Consider the following 6,781-nt stretch of genomic DNA (forward strand, 5'->3'; position numbering starts at 1 on the left):
GAACTATATCTGCATAGATGGACAACATCAACATCCAGCAGCAGCAGTAACTTCCATCAGTGGAGCTAGCATTCAATTACTGGGTGTCTGATTCACACAGAACCTCCAAGTGAAGAGAAACTGGAAAGAAGTCATTTGCAGGTTAGCCAGTTTCACTCCAATATAGGCTAATAAAAAACTGTCCCTGAAATGTTGAGCAGAAGTGGTTAATGCCTACATTTCTTTGGTGATGCATTGCCACTTTCCCATTTTACCTTGTCCCAAGTAATACCCGATCAGATTGGAGTGTATGCTCTTTCACTTTCTGTGGAAGAGACAGGTTTCACTGGTCAGGAAATCAATCTGCAATCAATACCTTTTCCATAAGCGTCTCAGGATATTGTTGATAATGATATGCAGGTGTGCACTGAAGCCAATACACCTGCAATGATTCTCAGATTATTGTGAAAATAGAGGTGGTGAACAGTTATGGTTCAATACATCTTTCTACAGCTCTTCTGAGATGTTGATAGAAATATTGTAGAAGTGTATCAGAAGTGCACTCAACTATCAACTTAAGCAAATGAAGGGCATCTATACTGCTGGTTAACTTCAACTAAGTCTACTTCAAATTGCGTCCTACCATCTTGAAAGGGAAAGAACACAATCTGAAAAAAGAAAAATACAGGATAATCATACCTGGAAGGCTATTGATAATAGATTTACTCAGTCATGACTGAGCAAAAACAATACAAAAGCAATTCATAAACAGAAGTACAAACTCAATGTATTATGCTGTGAAAGAAAAAATATTGATATTTCAAACAATTAGTATTTTGTCAATATAAATAGGAGAAAAGAGGGGAAAAAATTATACAAAGGAGGATAATAAATGATTATGAAAGAGGTAGTGTACAAGATGACTGGTTAATGTCAGACATGCATGGAAAGAATAATGTGGGGAAGAAAGGATGAGGGGCTTTGGCAGGTCAACCAATCAAATAGTGTCTCTCTTGTTGGCTCAACAATAATATATTGCTATTGTCTCAAGGGGCAAACTTCATTGAGTATGCCTATGATTAAAGTCATTCCAACAATGGTCATCTTGTGTTTTCCTCATAGAACCCAGGACCACATTATCCAACATGACCTGTTTTTTTAAAATAGTAGGATGTGATTTGAGGACATTTTGGTTGCTGGTCTAGCAGCCATGTAGATACTCCCTCTTTAAGCAGGATGCTAAAACTTTTTTGTGTGAAAACAAGGCATCAAGATGTGTGGTAGTTAGTTTGATGTGTGGATGGAAAGGATGTGACATGTATATATGGATGTTTACCAGTACGTGTAAGGGCAATTCAGTTAACTGCAGGTAAGAGATAGTAGAAATGGAGAAACAGTTGAAGATGAGAACAAGTTCAGTGAGTCAATGAACAAGCATGGTCTAGTAAGAATTTAAAAGTTAGGTGTCTATTGTTGTGTGGGACGACAGTGTAGAAAGATTTAATATCAATTGTGGAAAGAAGCTTGGAGGGCCTAGGAAAGGAGAAGGAGTTGAAGAAGTGGAGGTGGCTGCTACCATGTGTGAGAAAGGCTAGTGAAGGCATTTAGATAGGAGTTCAGTGTGACACTTGCAAATGGAAACAGTGGGACAACCAGGGGCATTAATGTTATGGATCTGGTAGAAGGAGTAGAGGTGAAGATACAGGATGTGTGGATGATGAAGTTTGCTGGTGTAGGAGGAAGGACAGAAGAAGGGGAGATAGGTTGATATATGGTGGTGGACATGCGTTATTGGTTGAGGGATTATGGTAATTGGGCAACTGAAACAAGAATAGAAACTAAAACAATTACCAATTTGCTTCAGTCTTTTAGAGTTAATATAACTCTCTCATGCCATCCTTGCCAGTTGGTTTGACAATACTGTCACGTTGGTGTCAAAGGTGACAAAGTGCAACAAATTCTGACCAGATTCTTACTGGTCTTAAATGCTTCTGGAAATTGAAGTGGTTCACTGTGTATCTAATGGAGCTGTTGAGTAGCTTAAGTCTTAAGCTGTTCATGATCAGATATCCAGTCAGATGGCCATTGGCCAAAATCAGTAAAGGGATCAATGTTACTGGGTTCAGTCAGTTTGTTATAAAAGAAGGCATGTAGCTTGGAATATAGTGACTTCCTACCAAAGATCGAATGCTTAGTTTCAGAGAGTGTTAGGTTGGAGAGTAGAATTACTGTTGAGTGAAAAAAAAACAGTAGATATGGAGACAATAGGGACTAGATCAGCAAGTTAATAGAACTTGTGATATTTTGTGTGTGAGAAGAAGTCAATGTGGTGGAAGTAAAAGGCCATGGAACAGGTAATATATGGGGTTCGGGTAGAAGAGAGAATGATTGGTAGATCTTATGGTCCAGTTCAAGGAGACAGAAGCAAATGGCTTAAATGATGGTATATATGTGGGAAGAGTTCTCAAGAATGGGGTTCAATGGAAGGAGCAAAATAGTCCCAATTAAAAGGAAGATGTAAACCATGAGGCATACCATTGTGATGAATGGATTGATTGACATGTGTTGGTGAAGATAATGTTGGAGATACGCAAGGCTGTGTAGCAGAAAGCAGGAAGAAAGGAGGTTTGGAATCATTTAAGGTTATGATGCAAATCCAAGAGAATGAGTTTAAGTATAGTTAATGTAGAAAGATGCAGAAAGAAATTCAATATCTATGTATAAGAGATCTTTTTTTGTGCTAGTGCAAGGTATATTAAAAGTAAAAACGTGTGTGGTGGGGGAGTCAACAAAAACAATGAATGGAAATACAAAATTGATGTATGATGCTATGAAGGAAAAGGGGAGATATTCAATATTTCGAAGAGATGGTCCTTTGTCAAGACAGATAAAAGGAGAAGAGGGAAAATCATAATCATATAGAGGGAAAAATGAGTGCATGTTTATGGCAAAAAGAAAGTAGAAAGTAATAAATAGTTTCTAGCAAAGAAGTGTAAAACTTTTATCTCCTCCAACCTAATCCTGATACATCTAACATCTTTCCTGTAAAACTTCTCCCTTCCTTCAGTTGTAATTGCAATCTGGATGACCTGGTCTAGTTTTTCACTCCTTACCAAACCCAATCTGAACCCATTGCTTGCTCCAACACCTGCTTCTTTAGCCCAAATATCACCCCCACCCCCATCTAATGCAGTCCTGAACCCATTTTCCATGTCTGGATCACTTCATCTACTCCAACAAAGCTGTCAACTATATCAAATACCAACTCTACCATTTATTGTATATAGAAGAAGCCTATATACCAGCCATAGATAAACAGTGACCCACAGGACTTTCTGAATAGCATGTCAACAAAAAATTACCTTGAATCATTTTAATAGTGTGACCTACTTGAAGATGAGCCATGTCCAGTGTGGCCTGCTTCTCATAAACAGTTGCCTATGCCTGCTATATACAATGCTTGCCTCAATCAACTTGCTAGATGTAGTAATCAAATCTTTCAAATTACACTCTCCAGTTAATATATACTGTCACAGAATTTGCTTATTTTAAAGTTACAGACTAGAATTAAAGGGTCTTAGAGTTAATTTAGCAAAGGCCAAAGTATTGATAAGTAGGAAAACAAACAAATCACAGATCCCTTCAGAGAGAAGGCTCTGCTAGATGTGTAGAAAAGGAGTTGGGAGAAACTTCATAAGGTGTACCCAGTGCAAGCAATGGACACATAAGAGGTGCAGTGGTATCACTGGAAGACTAACAGAGAAAGTTGTCTTTACATGTAGCAGGTGTGCAGGTAATTAAACACCAGGAATGTACAAAAAATAGACTCCTTCAAATGTCAGTGGGAGATCCTCAGATGTAGTTGACAGTTTCAGTTACTTAGGTGGCCAAGTCAGTAGTGAGGGAAGTTGTTCTGAAAGCATAGCTGCTAGAATAAGAATAGGCTGGATGAAGTTCAGAGAGCTACTACCCCTGTTAGTAATGAAGGGTCTCTCCCTCAGAGTGAAATGCAGACTGTATGATGCCTGTGTATGAACAGCTATGCTACATGGCAGTGAGACTTGGGCTGTGACTACTGAGGATATGCAAAGGCTTGAAACAAATGAAGCCATTAAGCTCTGCTGGATGGGTAATGTCAGTGTGCATATATGACAGAGTGTAAGTGATTTGAAAGAAAAATTGAGTATACAAGACATCAGATGTAGTGTGCAAGAGAGATGACAGTGCTGGTATGACCATGTGATGTATATGAATGAAGACAGTTGCATGAAGAGGTGCCAATGTCTAATTGTAGAGGAAACAAGTGGAAGGGATACACCCAGAAGACAAGGGACAAAGTGGTGAAAAAGGATCTACATATGTTGGGACTCACAGACAGGAGACTGAGACTCCTAGTGGTTTGCTGTGCTTAAAGAGACACATCAAATACATCAAGCTATCTAAAAGCATGATTGTCCTTGCATACAGGTTTGTCTCCTGCATCCCTCTCCAGCTGAGCATTCCTAATCTTGTGGGCTCGTAGATGCTGGTGCCACGTAAATGTACCACATAAAAGCACCCAGTACACTCTGTAAAGTAGTTGGCATTAGGAAGGGCATCCGGCTAAAGAAACCATGCCAAAACAGACATGGAGCCTGGGCAGCTTGTCAGCTAGCCAGCTCCTGCCAAACCATTCAACTCATGCCAACATGGAAAATAGACGTTAAATTATGGTGGTGGAGATGATGATGATGATGATGAATCTATCTATCTATCTATCTATCTATCTATCTATCTATCTATCTATCTATCTATCTATCTATCTATCTATCTATCTATCTATCTATCTCTCTCTCTCTCTCTATATATATATATATACATAAATTTTCAGAATGCGATAAAAATCCAAGGCTGTGAAAGATTTTAGAATATTTATAAATAGAAGGGCTTACAGCTGTTTTTGGGATATTTTATATATCCCTTCATTGGAGACGGTGTGAGAAAATGGTTAAGCAATAGTTAATTTAGATAAGATATGAAATAGAGAGTGAAGTGGAGGAATGAAAACAGATGTGAGATATGCAGGGATATTGCATCTGTAGATCCATAATTTAGGCAGAATGATATACATATAAGATTCCAATACCTTGTAAGTTCCAATAGTATTTAAAATTGGTCTTTCCAATTTTAAATACTATTTTAAATACTATTGGAACTTACAAGGTATTGGAATCTTATATGTATATCATTCTGCCTAAATTATGGATCTACAGATGCAATATCCCTGCATATCTCACATCTGTTTTCATTCCTCTACTTCACTCTCTATTTCATATCTTATCTAAATTAACTATTGCTTAACCATTTTCTCACACCGTCTCCAATGAAGGGATATATAAAATATCCCAAAAACAGCTGTAAGCCCTTCTATTTATAAATATTCTAAAATCTTTCACAGTCTTGGATTTTTATCTCATCCTGAAAATTTTTTTATATATACACATGCTGATATATGATCTATGTTGGACTCCTTATTCGCATAATCACCAAACCTGGAGCTCAACTATAGTCTGTCCATGGCATTTACTCAGCATTACCTGACAGCTTTGGGTCTTATTGACACCATTACCTCTCATAACCTCTCTCTCTCTCTCCTCTCTCTCTCTCTCTCTCTCTCTATATATATATATATATATATATATATATATATATATATATATATATATATATATATATATATATATATATATTTCAGCATATTTCTGATCATTCTGCCATCAAATATGATAACTGAAAATGCTTATTTTCCATGCTTACACATGTACTCCTCTTAGTGATTCTCCCACCATTACTATTACTTTGATTCATACAGTGAAATTTATACATTGCTGAAGAGATCTGATAAAGCTGAAACACATCAGAAGTTGTCTTCCATACTTGTTAAATTGATTAAAACAATATCATTCACTATATATTATCTTCCCCTCACAATACAACTATTTCTGTATAATGTTTACTATATTAAATATGTTAACACAAACTTAACAGTATTTTATTTATTTGATTTTCTTGAAGCAAGTGCTTCTGGCTAGTCCTCTCACTTCAGTTATACCATGTAACGGTTTTTTAAAAATATATTTCCTAAATAAGTACACAGCTCTTAGTTCTTGCAGTACTGGTTAGACTATGCCTTGCTTATGAAGTTTAGTATGCTGATGAAGTCTAGTATGACCAAAACATGTCTGCATTTGTTGCCATACTACCAAAGATTAGAGTTACTATCTTATTTTATTCTATTTCTAATTAATTTAATTTAATTCCTGCTTGTTTTGCAATAAAGTAGGATTAAAAGTTATTGATTTCAACCACAGAGCTGAGAGAGACAGCATTGGTATTGGCCTTGTTTAAGTATTAAATTGATCATTGAATGTGCTGTTAACGTTTCTATTTCAATTATTTCACTACATAGCTAAGTCATCATCATCACCATCATCATTTTAACATCCACAATTCCATACCCACATGGGTTGGATGGAATTTTTTTAATGTGGATTTTCTATGGTCAGATGCCCTTCCCATTATCAACCCTCACCTGTGAGGTACTTTCTCTCCCCCCCACTCTCCTGATTTCACATGTTTTTTTTTCAGAAGATTGGAAATGAAATACATTGCTTGCATGCCAGTGACACTTGTTTACAACTATCATGCAATGTTAAAGCAAGGGGACAGTAACACATGCACACACACACACACACACACATATGTATGTGCATGCATATATATACATATATATATATATATCATCATCATCATCATTTAGCGT

This window comes from Octopus sinensis, linkage group LG4 (genome assembly GCF_006345805.1).
Source record: "Octopus sinensis linkage group LG4, ASM634580v1, whole genome shotgun sequence".
Lineage (NCBI taxonomy): Eukaryota > Metazoa > Mollusca > Cephalopoda > Octopoda > Octopodidae > Octopus > Octopus sinensis.